Raw genomic sequence first — 12,764 nt, 5'->3', positions numbered from 1 at the left:
GACTTAAGGTGATATTCATATTGACAAGAGGAAAATTTGGCTATGATGTGGTGTAACTTCTACTATTTTTGATAAATGCTGTGAGGATCTTTTATAGTCACTTGAGCAACCACCATCTCAGGCAGATCAGATTTTGGTTTGACTTATCATTTGAAGGATGGATATAGTTAATGGAAGAACTGACCAAAAGAGACAGTGGTAGAAACATATGCTCATAGAAGCAAAAGATTTGTAGAAAGAGACAGTGGTAGAAACATATGCTCATAGAAGCAAAAGATTTGTAGAACTACGGTATCAAACATGGCTCATTTTTTTCCAGGAACAGCCTGATAAAGAGCAGAGGTTGGACAAGAAAGGTAAGGGGATTCAGCATTTACCAACAAAAACACAGATATAAAAGGTACAAAAACTGAGTCTACTGTAATAAGTAACAGGTTCAGAAACCGATTTTCAATAAAAATAAGCATGTTAATAAAGTGATAGGTTTTACTGATTATAGAGAGTGAAGGGGGAAAGTCATACCTGGCAAATGCAATTTTTATTTTTTTGCAAGGAGTGAGGACAGTAGGTATATGTGTGCTTCTCTTTTGTATGAATAGTGTTTAATTATTTGAGCATATTTTGAATGGTGTTATGCATGATAAAATGGGTAATGTTAATACAGTAGAGATAAGTTGTGCAGCTGAGTGTATTTATGAATGTGCTATTTTTGAAATGTGTTTTGTACAGTAATGTGGGTAGTACTGATACACTGTAGGTATGTTGTGGAGCTTAGTTTATATCTACAGAGCTTTAACTATGAAGGGGCAAAGTGGGTGGCTGCCCAGGGTGCATGGTGTTAGTGGACATGATGGTCAGGTGCAGCTCGTGCTATAGTCCAGTACTACTGGCATTACTTTATGAAGCTGCAAGGATATCACTGCTTTAGTCACAGCTGAAGTACTGAAGTGCTTGAAGCACTAAGTCTATGTGTAGCAAGCAGCTTGCTACAGTTTCATTGCAGCAGTATTTGTTTTGACCTTCTACTTTGAGTTGAGCGGGCTGCCATTGTAGAGAACTGCACAAGGTACCAAGTGACTTGGCTACAGTTCTGTATATGCTGATATCAGGAAAATTCATATGTAGGGGATTTATGGCAGTAGATTAAGTGCAGTGATTGTTGTCGTGCTCTATGTTGTATTTTAAGCAGATTCCAAGAAACGTCATAGCAGTTGCAGCAGCTACTTAGCTGGAGATCACATATACATATTATGGAGTATAGGAGACACTTTTCCCACAAGGGAGAGGGATGTGTGTGTGAATGTGTGGCTTTGTGTGTGCATTTGTGTATTGTGTGTTTGGCTGAACGTATATATTAATTTAGGGAGATGAGTGTGTACTGATGTTCATAGGTTCATAGATGTGTACTAGGCTAATGGACCTGGAGCCTTTACAAGCCTAGCTCATAGAAGGGCCCTGGTAACATGCCACCCAACATTAGTTCCCAGTGTCTCTATTAAGTAGAATTTAAAAAAAAATGCTGGCTGCCAAATATTCCACAAACAGGAAATTTATTGACCATCTAAAGCGATAAAGTTTTTTGTCTGAAAAAGTTTTATTCAATGAAATAAGACAAAAGTGTTAACTTTGTTGCTTTGGAAAGTCAATAAATTTCCTGTTTGTGGAATATTTGGCATGAAGTTTCTTATTTTTATTAGTTTGTTTTGTGGTCTCTATCAAGTAGAGCCACTGGAGTGATCCCCGGGGTGAACTTTCTATTACCCAACCACTCATCAAGATTTCTCTTGAAAAGGGATAGTGAGGTGCTCTGCTTGACATGTATGGGAAGTCCATTCCAGAGCATGGGCATGGGTGAGGAACCTGTCCCTCCAGAATGTTCTGTTGATTGTGATAATGAGTTTGAGGTCTCTGGAGCATGTAGTGTGGAGGGATTGGGATTTCTTTTGATGTAGCATTTCAAACAGAGCTGGGTCAGACATGGCTTTGTAAGTCAAGCAGAGATTGCCTCTAAGTAGGCGATATGAGACATCGAATAGCTGGAGTCTTTTGAGTCTGTCCATGTAGGACGTGTGTTTAATGCCTAGGATCCTCTTGGTGAGGTACTTCTGTGGCCTCTCCAGCTGTTGCCAGTGTCTAGTGAGGTACATACTAAATGGGGTATTATACTCGATGATTGGTCTAATGAGGGAAGAGTAGAGGGAGACAATGACCTCTTTCTTCCTGGATGCAAAACCCTTGGTAATGAGATGTGCCACATAGAAGGACTTTCTGACCACAGTGGCAATGTGGTGATTGAAGGAGAGGTTGCTGTCAACCTGCATCCCCAGATCTCTTATAACACCTTCAGTGTTCAGTGGGCTCCCATTGATGTGGTAGTTAGTGGGAATTGAGTTTTTACCAAAGGGGATGAGGATGCATTTTTGGCATTAAGCTTAAGGCCATAGTTTTGACACCAGTCATTGGTCTCAGTGAGGCCTTTCTGTAGGATTTCTGCATCACTTCGGGAGTTAACAATGGCTCCCAGCTTACAGTTGTCTGTGAACTTGGTCTGCCAGAATCCCTTTGTGTTTGCTTGGACTTCTGAGCTGTAGATGCTGAATAGGAGAGGACCCAGGACTGATCCCTGTGGGACTCCAATTGTGACTGGTCGGCAGTCTGACTTGGAATTCACTACTTTCACACTATGTGTTCTATCTCTGATCTAATTTGCAAACTCCCTAGTGATATAGGGGTTGATGAGTTTATCAATAATTCCTGAGTGAGGAATGGTATCAAAGGCCTTGGCCAGATTGGGGTAGGCTGTATGCACTGGCTTAACTTCATCCACAGACCTGGTGACTGACTCAAAGAAGTCAGTCAGGTTAAGCAGGCATGATCTCCCTTTCACAAAGCCAAACTGCGTGGGGGTGCAGAGTTTGGAGATTTCCTATATCTTTGTTAATTAGGTCCATGATGCACTCCATAGCTTTACATATCATACTCATTAGGCTAATGCGGTGATAATTCCCAGGGTCTGTAGTTGCTCCCCCTTTATGGAGAGGAATGACTGGAGAAGTGCACCATTTGGCAGGGCAAAGCCTGAGATGAGGCTGTGACTGAACAAGGCACACAGATCTGGTGCCAGTTTGCTTTGTAGTTCATGTAGAACATAGCCAGTGATATTATCAGATCCCATGGAAGCTGTATTCTTGGCCTTGGACAATGCAGCCTTAACCTGGGCTGGAGTAATACTGGGTGCCTGGCATTCTTCCGGTATTGTGATTGGTCCTTTGGGAGGAGACAGGGGTAAAGTTGGCACTAAATCTGTCAGCCAGTATGGTGGCAATATCTGTTGGCTCAGTATAGGAGGCACCATAGTGCAGTAACTCAGAGCAAATCTGGGTATTGCCTTGGAGGTTCTTGATATAGCTATAAAAGGCTTTGTGATTGTTTTTTAGTGTCTGCTGCAATTCTGGCTTCATATCTGGCTTTAGAGGATTTGATGAGGGATCTCAACTTTTTGTAGAAGCTACTAAGTGAGTTTTGCCAGTCTTGGTACTTCACCTTTTTCTGAGACAGTTTCTTCCTTCTGTTGTACAGTTTATTAATGGCAGGGGACCATCAGATTGGCTTCCTTTTTTGGAGGAGAATGTCTTGGTTCTGTTGAGTTGGGTCCATGCATTTATGTACAAGTTAGTACAGTGCATTGGTGTATGATTTGGCATTCATTCAGCTATTTTCCATTAGCATGGGTGCTGTGTTGTTAGCCACCTCTGTTTTTAGGAATCCAAAGTCAGCTTTGGAGAAGTTTTTCAAGGTGGTTACCTTTGTGGAGGGTGTGGGTGAGATGTGGATTTCCATGGTGATTAGTTTATGGTCGGATCTGACCATGGAGGGATTAACTACTGGTGTAGAGCAATGGTCACCCATGTTAGTAATAACCAGGTCAAGGATGTTGTTTTCTGTAGTGGGGGTCAGAATGAACTGGTCCAGGACATTGGAACTGATTAATTCCAGGAAGCATTGGGCCAATGTATTTGTGCTTGAGTAGTTTTCCCAGTTGATGGAGTCTCCTAGTATGACATTGTTGGGTTGGACCTTGATAGATTCCAGGGTGCTTAGGAACATGGAGTGAGAGTCTAAGGACATAGTTGGGGACCTATAGCAGGCTATGACCTGGATCAGAGTCTTACCCAATGTTAGTTGCACCTGAAGTATCTCAGATGCATTATGCTGGGCTACTATTCTGGAGGTGTATATATCCTTTATGAATATGGAGACACCACCACCTTTGGAGCTTCGGTCCATGTTTCAGGGCCAAAAGGTGTGGAATGAGTTATAGCCTGGTAGCGCAGGGGTGCTTTCTGCCACTTTAAACCAGGTCTCCGTTACAACACAAATGTCAGTGTTCTCCATTTTCAGGAGTGCTTCGAGCAAGTGCATCTTGCATGACGCTTAGACTGCATTTATTTATAGCTGTTCCAGTGGTAATTTGGTCTTTGGAACATCGTCTCAAACAAGGTACTAAATGGGTGGCAAGGGCCTTAGCTAGTACCAAGAAACCCAGGGGTGACAGATGCAGGCCATGTCTGGTAAAGCATCGAGGTCTGTAAATCATGTCATCCCAATCAGACAGATACTGGATCCCCTTAGAATGACAACAGAAACTTAGCCAATTGTTGAAGTCAGTCATTTTTTGTTTGGACTGCAGTATAATTATGAGTGACGGTAAGATACTGCTCAGGGCTAGTGTCATACCTGCCTGGGCCACATAATTCTAGAGCTCCACCATGTCTCTTTTCATGTAGTCCAGGGAGGTGCACCTCATGTCATTCACACCCACATAGACAATGACAGAGTCATATTTATACTTGTGGAGTGACCTGAGTGTGTGTGTTATGTGTTGGATTCTGGGACCTGATAGACAGCTGACTGTTACCTTTTCCTACTGAGTGAGTTGGACATCTGTGTGCCGCACTATTGGGTCACCTATGATTAGTGTATTGGGCAAGGTGCTTAGCCTTAGGGTCTTAGGTTGAGGGGCACTGTGGAGGTGAGCTATGTGTCCTGTGGTTTGTGCTGTGTTGTGGTGTCGAGTTCGTTTCTGTCTTGGAGGTTCTGCTGTTTGGGTAAATTTCTATTAAGTACCTCCGTGAAGGTGAGTGTGTGGTTTGTGTTTTTATGTTAGAGCTCTGATAATGGGTGTTCTGGAGGGCTATGTGTTCCATTTGTTGTGGTGCAGGTGTTGACCTTCTCCTTTTGACCAGCTAATCCAGTCTTTACTGGAGAGTGCATAGCTACCAATTGTGATATAAGTGCAGCTCTGAAAAGTTTACATGCTGGGAGGTAAGAGAAGAGGGTTGTCTGTGTACAGCAGGCAGTTGCTACACTGCCTCAGAATGCCCAAGTGTACCAGGTTAATAGGAGAAAGCACAGGGAACTGCCCTTTAATCATGCCAGGAGTGGTGGTTATAACTACTACGTACTGGAGCTATTTCCATGAAGAACGACTCATGCTGATGGCTCTTAGGTGTGCTATAATAATTGCCACAAAAACCCGGTGGAGTGCAAACTGATTAGGGTATTTGAAGTGCAAGAGAGAAAGAACTAGCAAGATCTAAGGGAAAACTGAAGAGCAGATTTTCTGTCACCAGTAATACTTTAACTCAGCTCAGCACTGCTGAGCAGAGCTTAAACAAGCACAAACCCATGCAAATTCAGGCTTTTAAACCAGAAAGTTGAAAGGGATGGAAAAACTGCCCAAACATTCAATAAACTACAATTTCTGAGCCAGAAACCACTCCTCGTTTGGTAGGTAGGCTACCTAGTGCTTACCACTGCCACTGATAAGCTAGAAGGCTTCCCTCCAACATAGAAAGGTTTGAGGGACTCAGAAGCTTACAAACAGTCCTGGATACAGCAAATTTGTATCAGGACTAGACTAGTTACAGGAAAGGTGGGAAACAAGCTTAGTACTTTTTTCTTTTTACAGAACAACAGCTAAAACAGCAGTAAAAAATAATTCCAATGCAGTGGAAGTTAACACACTTGAGTGTGTAGCAATATTAAAGCAAACACAGTTTAAATAAATGCAATTGATTTAAAAATGACTAAACACATTTGCAGAAATCAGTAAATTAGGAAAAAATAAAAATGGAGGCACTTAGAGTATCAGAAAACAATGCCAGCAAATATATAAATAATTCAGTCAAGCAAAAATTAAGACAGTGCAAAACTTTGAACAGTTAAAAAGTGCCAAAAATTATACTTAGCAGCTCTATATTTCCAGATCATTTGAGAAGCACTCTCAGTCAGAACACAAAGAGATTCTAGCAATGGTAGATTCTAGCAGTGTTTTTTAGTGGAAACAGAGAAAATAGGAATACAATATCATTCAATGTTAAGAAACTAAGTGGGTTGGCCTTCTCAAATGTTCTCTCTGTATTAGGTAGAATGAACTAATGACACTAGACTGAGAGTAGTTTCCAAGATCAAATTTACAGTAGGAGCAGGCAACTGCAAAGCCACCAAGTAACTCTCAGTATGAAAAAGCAGTTTACAGTTAGGTAATTCAATAAAAATGCAATTACAGTAATGAAACACTATCTAGCAATGAAAATACAGTTAAAACAGTATAAAACAGTACAGAAATGCAGTGAAACAGTAAAAAAGTTTTATAATGGTGCAAAATGCAATAGATTAGCTGTATAGCACAATTATAAGCATTAAAAAGTGCAATTCAATGAAATAAATTTAATAAAAAACTTATTCTGCTCTTGGAGTCTTATGGAATTTCTGCTTTGTCACAGTGATGAATCACCACTCCACAGCCTGGTAAAAAGAAGCACAGCTCCCTGCAGACACAGAGTTTAAATCAGAAAAGATGGAAGAATGTTAGTTCTGTAGACTGTTGGATTTAGTTATATCTGTCATACCAAAAATGTATGTGTGCATGTGCATATTTGTGTTTGTGTTTGTGTACATGCATGCGTGTGTGTGTGTATATCTGTGTGTGTGTTTGTAGGCACATGCATGTGTGCATGTACATGTCTATCTTTGTGTGTGTATGTGTATGTGTGTTTGTCTGCACACACATGTTTGTATGTGTGCTGTGTGTTTCGACATATGCACATGCATGTTTGCATATGTATATCTGTTTGTGTGTGCGTGTGTGTGTGTGTGTGTGTGTGTGTGTGTGTGTGTGTGTGTGTGTGTGTGTGTGTGTTTGCACGTGCACACATGCACGTGTGTGTGTGTGTGTGTGTGTGTGTGTGTGTGTGTGTGTGTGTGTGTGTGTGTGTGTGTAAAATGAGTGAAGTTAAATGTATCAAATCATTGTGAAAGTAGTGTGGTTTCATATCTCTTAAAACTGCATAATTATTATTTGTCCATGTGAATAAAATAAACTGTAGAATAAAATAAACTGTAGTCAGTTTCTGTAGGTATTCTCTTCCAGTACATCAGTTTAATCGATCTATCTGAAAACAAATGCAATCTAACAGATTATGTTTGCGTACAATGCTCATGATATGTAATGCCACCATGGTGCAGTAAAAATATGTTTTTGTTTCAATGAAACTAACATATTAAATTTAAACAAGTAAAGTAATAAATAAAAAAAATAAGTGGTATAGAAGATGTACATTACATTCTGCCAACAGAAGCATTCATCTGTTTTTCCTTTTATAGGTGATGCCGGTTTCTCAGACTGAAACACTTGTAGAATATGCATATTTAGCTCCGATCAACAGAGTACAAGGGACCCAACCTCCTGATCCATGCAGCTCTGGAGACTACTCGAAATCCAGATCCTTTGCCCACAGAATAAGTTAAGCTCAGCCGTAGGTTTTTTGGACCCATGGTCTCACTAGAACTCCATGTACAGTACCTCTTGTGCTTGATGGAGAAAACCTTCTTCCAGTTCCATGAAAATGTCTGTCCCACCAACCCGCAGACAGAAGAAAAAGGGTGATTAACTACAGATTCATTGAACGAAATCTGCACATCACATGGAAAGTGGACCTCTGAAAATGCAAGAAAATAAATCCAAATACTTGTACAATGCTTTGTGCTTGATTGCTTTTAATATTGGAGTCTGATGGGACAGGACTACTTAAGAGAATATAAAAAAGCTGGATATATTGTTCATTGGCTAAACTAAAAGCCAGAAATGAATGTATGTAAATATAATATAAATTCAGCCATCTGTTTACAATATTAACAAAGATTCTTTCATTCACTGTCCCATTGCAGAAAGCAGCACGGGCTTTAATCAAATGAAACAGCATGACTTTTTAGCTTTGATATAAATATTTTCTTTCACATGGATCTGAACACTTGTCTCCTTGACCAGTTGACCAGACGCTCCTGCTTGCATATTTATTTATCATACAAGTTATATCTTAGTTCACCTCTCTTTCTAATCCTTTGTTCTTTTACTTTCCTTTCTCTTACACTTCCTGTACTACCCTTTCCTTTCCTGTTTGCTCCTCCTAACTTCCTTCAATTCTTCATTCCAGACCCAGTTGTTTTGTTTGTCCTAATGCAGGCAATGTTATCCTCAGATATTAGCAAGAACTTTTCTAAATTTCTCTCAGGAGTCCATTCATTGCTTTTTGATTGCTCATAATATTTAACTACTGTTCTGCATAGAATGCTTTGTGTAGTTTAATAGTTTTCTTCTGCAACAAGTGTTTGCTGTCTGCCTGTTATTATTTGATGATATTTTTGTTATATAAGAACTTCCGAATAAACAAAAAATGAATGGCACCTTTGAAAATCACTAGTCAGAATAATAGTATTGTAGTTGCATAGCTCGTCTTTCTCAGAGGTAAGAGGATAGGATTTTGCAGTACAATGCTGCTTTTTTCAGAGGTTAAAAATTAACTTTAGTGTCACACAAGGAACATGTGTGCAAACAGGAAAGGGCAGATTCAAAACATTAAGGGCAGGAACATTGCTGGGTGCATGCTTACATCAGTACATGTTCGTACTCTTGGGGAATTATAGGTCATACAAAAAAATCACATTGGTTAGGAGCAGATGACACAGAGTCAGGATGCCTCAATCACCTCTTTGTCCTCTAAAGATGGATTATTGTTCTGCCAAGCTTTGTCCCAGGTTTGTGCTCCCAGTCTGGGTGATAAGCCAGTTGGTTCACAGATGACCAGGTGTAGCAGAAACACTTACCACTTACTGATGGTCATCCTGGTCAAAGAAGAAAAAAATGTTCATGATGGTTTATTTCACCCTGAATGAAGCCTGGTTCACTATCCCTTCCCCAGCATCTGTAGTTGTGATGTAAGCTGCATACAGGTCCTCTTATGGCAAACAAGTCTACTCACCAATAGTGCTTCCCCAGAATATTTATCGAGAGGAGCTAGACATCTCCACCATTCCGTAGTGCCAGTACCTCAGTGTACTATGCCCATATACTTGCTAGAGGCATCCTGGTCCCTTATTTAATTAATTACTTTATTTTTTAATTCTTATTTTTCTTTTAATTATTGCTTACACTGTTGATCCATCTCCTGCAGTCTGCATCTGTTGTACTACTATTCTGGTAAACGGGGCAGTATACCACTCATCACTTGCCTCAGCATTCAATGGCTTACTTCCTCAGGTGAAGGTCCTTATCTAACTCACTCCACCTTCTGATCCTACCTACAATAAAAGTGTCTTTTCATTTGACATGCTTATCCTATTGCTAATTTAGCTCAGGCACTGATGTCTGTACATGTTTCTCAGATCTATGCTTCGACTATTCAGTATTCATTTTCAACCACCGAGAACTAGCTTGGAGTGAACCATCTAAATGTAATGACTTTTTAAAAAACAATCATATGGATTATTGCAGTCCTAAAGAAGATGCAGTGTGCAGCACAAAGAGATCTGACAAGAGAATAACTTTGGAGAACCATGGTGGACTGTTAATGTATTTATTGGGCTGGATTCAGTAAAGCCTATATGGTCCACTAACATTGTGTGTGCATTGTGCCACAACGCACACATGGCATTGCACCATTTTGTATTCAGTAAGCTGCTCTACATGCTGGGTAGAGGAGCACAAACATGGTAAACACCATGGCATGCTAATGGCACCACATGCACCTGAATTGTATGCTAGTCAATCAATTCAAGATGGTGAAGCTATAAAGCAATTGTGTAGACTCAGTGTAGGTTTTCTCTGCAAATCCCAAAACCTATTGGAATACAGGCAAGGAAACTTCTCTACACAGAAACAATGTTAGGGGCTGTTGTTGTTCTTATACTTGTGTATGTGCAGCAGGCCCAAGTCTATGCTGCTGTTGCTAATACATCTCAGCCAAAAAAAGAGAAGGGTATTTGGACCCATTTTAACTTACCATGATTTGTATGATGTAGAAATTGTACAATGCGACAGGGTGGATAGAGATACACTATAGAAACCTTGTGGTCCATAACTGACATCAAGGGCAAACCAAGGGGAACCAATACCTGTGGAGGCTAAGATATCTGTAGCACTTAGAATATTAGCTACCTGGACCTTCCAGAGACCAATAAGGGACATGCTGGGGGTGTCATAGGCATCAGCATTCAGGATACTACATCAATTCCTGAATGATATGCTACAACATGCCAGTGATTACATAAACTTTCCCCATACACCCGAGGACAGAGCGGCAAGATGCAGGATTTCAATTCTAGCAAGGTCACCACAGCCATATGAAGGTGAAGAATCAGAGGGGGAGCCACCAGCCACTGTGGGTGTAGGTGGACATAGGCATACACAGTTTTCCCTTGACTTGGCCAAGATGCAATGGATAACACTCTTTCTCACCACCAAAGGGAGTAAAGCCTGCATCCTATGCATATACATACAGGCAACAGTCACAACCATTACTTACCCATGTAACAGCAATGAATTACTAGTATCACAAAAGGCTCAACCCCAAAGTAAAACACTTATAACTGCTGGACTATCAAGGTAAGTGTTGAACATGGAATATGACAAGAAATGTCTAAGAACACAAATGAATAGCAGATCCTTGCATACTATTACTTGCTAATGTAACTAAGTATAAAGTATGTGATATAAGGTTGTTGTGTTTATAACATATCACACTCACACAAACCAATGTGTAGTCCAAAACAAGGAATAACAAAGAAGTACTATATTATTTATCATGGAGATACCAGGATGATTGCACAATTGCAAGAGCAAAATTCTTGAAACCCATCTTTTGCTTTGGAAACATACAAATAGCATTTGGTTCCTCCACTCCCAAAACAACAAGAAAATGACAGTTTGTACAATTCAAGGAATAATATATAATTCAATTGTTATAAATGCTTTCCACACAATTCTCACAAAATGTGTAAATATTTATAACACAAAAGTCAATTGTTTAAGATTGCTAGTCACCTCTCACAGTGCCCAGCACTCCCCTGGTGGTGTATGTGGGCCATCTTAAAAGCATAACACCTTTGTGCATTGACAATATAGTACTTAGCATTGCCATGAAACAAGACGGAAAAGACTGTAAGGTAAACAGTCTTAATAGTAACACTTGTAATGACAGTTTTTAAAGCTGTCTATCTGTGAAAATCAACACGTGGCAAGAGTGAAGTATAAGAAGTGCATACAGATTGTATATATATATATATATATATATATATATATATATATATATATATATATATATATATATATTTAAACAGTTTTCTTTGTAACATGTGAACAATTCTAGCATGTACCTAAACTCCTAAGTTTCAATAAACATGTTATCGAACAAGTATTGTTAATACCCGGATACTTGTATGCATTTAAGTGAATTTTCCAATATAATTCAAGCTCCTCCAGTTTCAGAGAAACTGGCTCACCCCGTATGTCATGGGAGACATGATCTATAATCCTAAACTTAAATGAGTGGTCTTTCTCTAATGAGATATGTTTAGCCAAAGTGTTGTCCTGTTTACCTTTGCTAATAGTATACTGATGTTCATACACTCGTTCGTGGAACTCACGTTCCATCTTACCAATATAGTATACAGTACAATGTTGGCACCTTGCCAGGTACACTACAAACTTAGAATTACAATTGTACCTACTTTTTAGCCTCTAGACAGTGTCATTAATACTAAAGGACTATAGAACTATTTGCAGTCTAAAGCTCTTACACTGTCATACTTGCCTGCAGCACTGTACCTCGGAGCCTGAATATGTATAGCTGAAATCCAATGGTTAACACAAGAGAATCCTGATATACACAATATACCTTGGGTATTAATGCTATTGCTTTAAATGTTATAGCAGAACAGTTGTCATAATACATTTCTTGTAATACAGCTCTGAATCTACAGTTATTACATAACACTCTTTATTAGCTATACCTTGAGGCAGGTAGTGGCATTCTTTTATGTTTTTATTTTGGAGCAGTTGTCATGATCGATTTCATAAAAAACAGCCTTAATGACACACATATTGCACAACACAGCTTTATTAGTGGCACTTTCATGCAGTTACTGGTATAGTTTTGAGTCTTCATTACACAACAGTTGATGTAATGCAGGTATTGCAATACAGCTGTAATTCCACAATTATTACAATAGAAACTTTATTTCAGTTACTTTATCAGGGTTAATGCTTTAGTCTTCCCTGTTTATTGCACTATAGTTGGCAGTAGTCACTTATTGCAGTACAGGTCTATCTCTACATTAATTGCAATGCACAAATCTTTACTGTAAAGACCTACTGGCAGTTAATGCTTTACTCTTTCTTGCTTATTTGACTATAGATTGCAATT

At 39.5% G+C, this 12,764-nt stretch overlaps 1 long non-coding RNA gene across 1 annotated transcript; it reads left to right on the top strand.

The window, feature by feature from the left end:
• Positions 1-317: 317 nt before the first annotated feature.
• On the top strand, positions 318-8,758 carry LOC122790356. Its single transcript, XR_006363002.1, has 2 exons — positions 318-356; positions 7,669-8,758. It is a non-coding gene; the product is annotated as an uncharacterized LOC122790356 (long non-coding RNA).
• The last annotated feature ends 4,006 nt before the right edge of the window (positions 8,759-12,764 follow it).

This window comes from Protopterus annectens, chromosome 16.part0, assembly GCF_019279795.1.
Source record: "Protopterus annectens isolate FY-2018-M chromosome 16.part0, PAN1.0, whole genome shotgun sequence".
Taxonomy (NCBI): Eukaryota; Metazoa; Chordata; order Ceratodontiformes; family Protopteridae; genus Protopterus; species Protopterus annectens.
The sequence above is the reverse complement of the archived record's forward strand: the minus strand, read 5'-3'. Positions and strand labels throughout refer to the sequence as shown.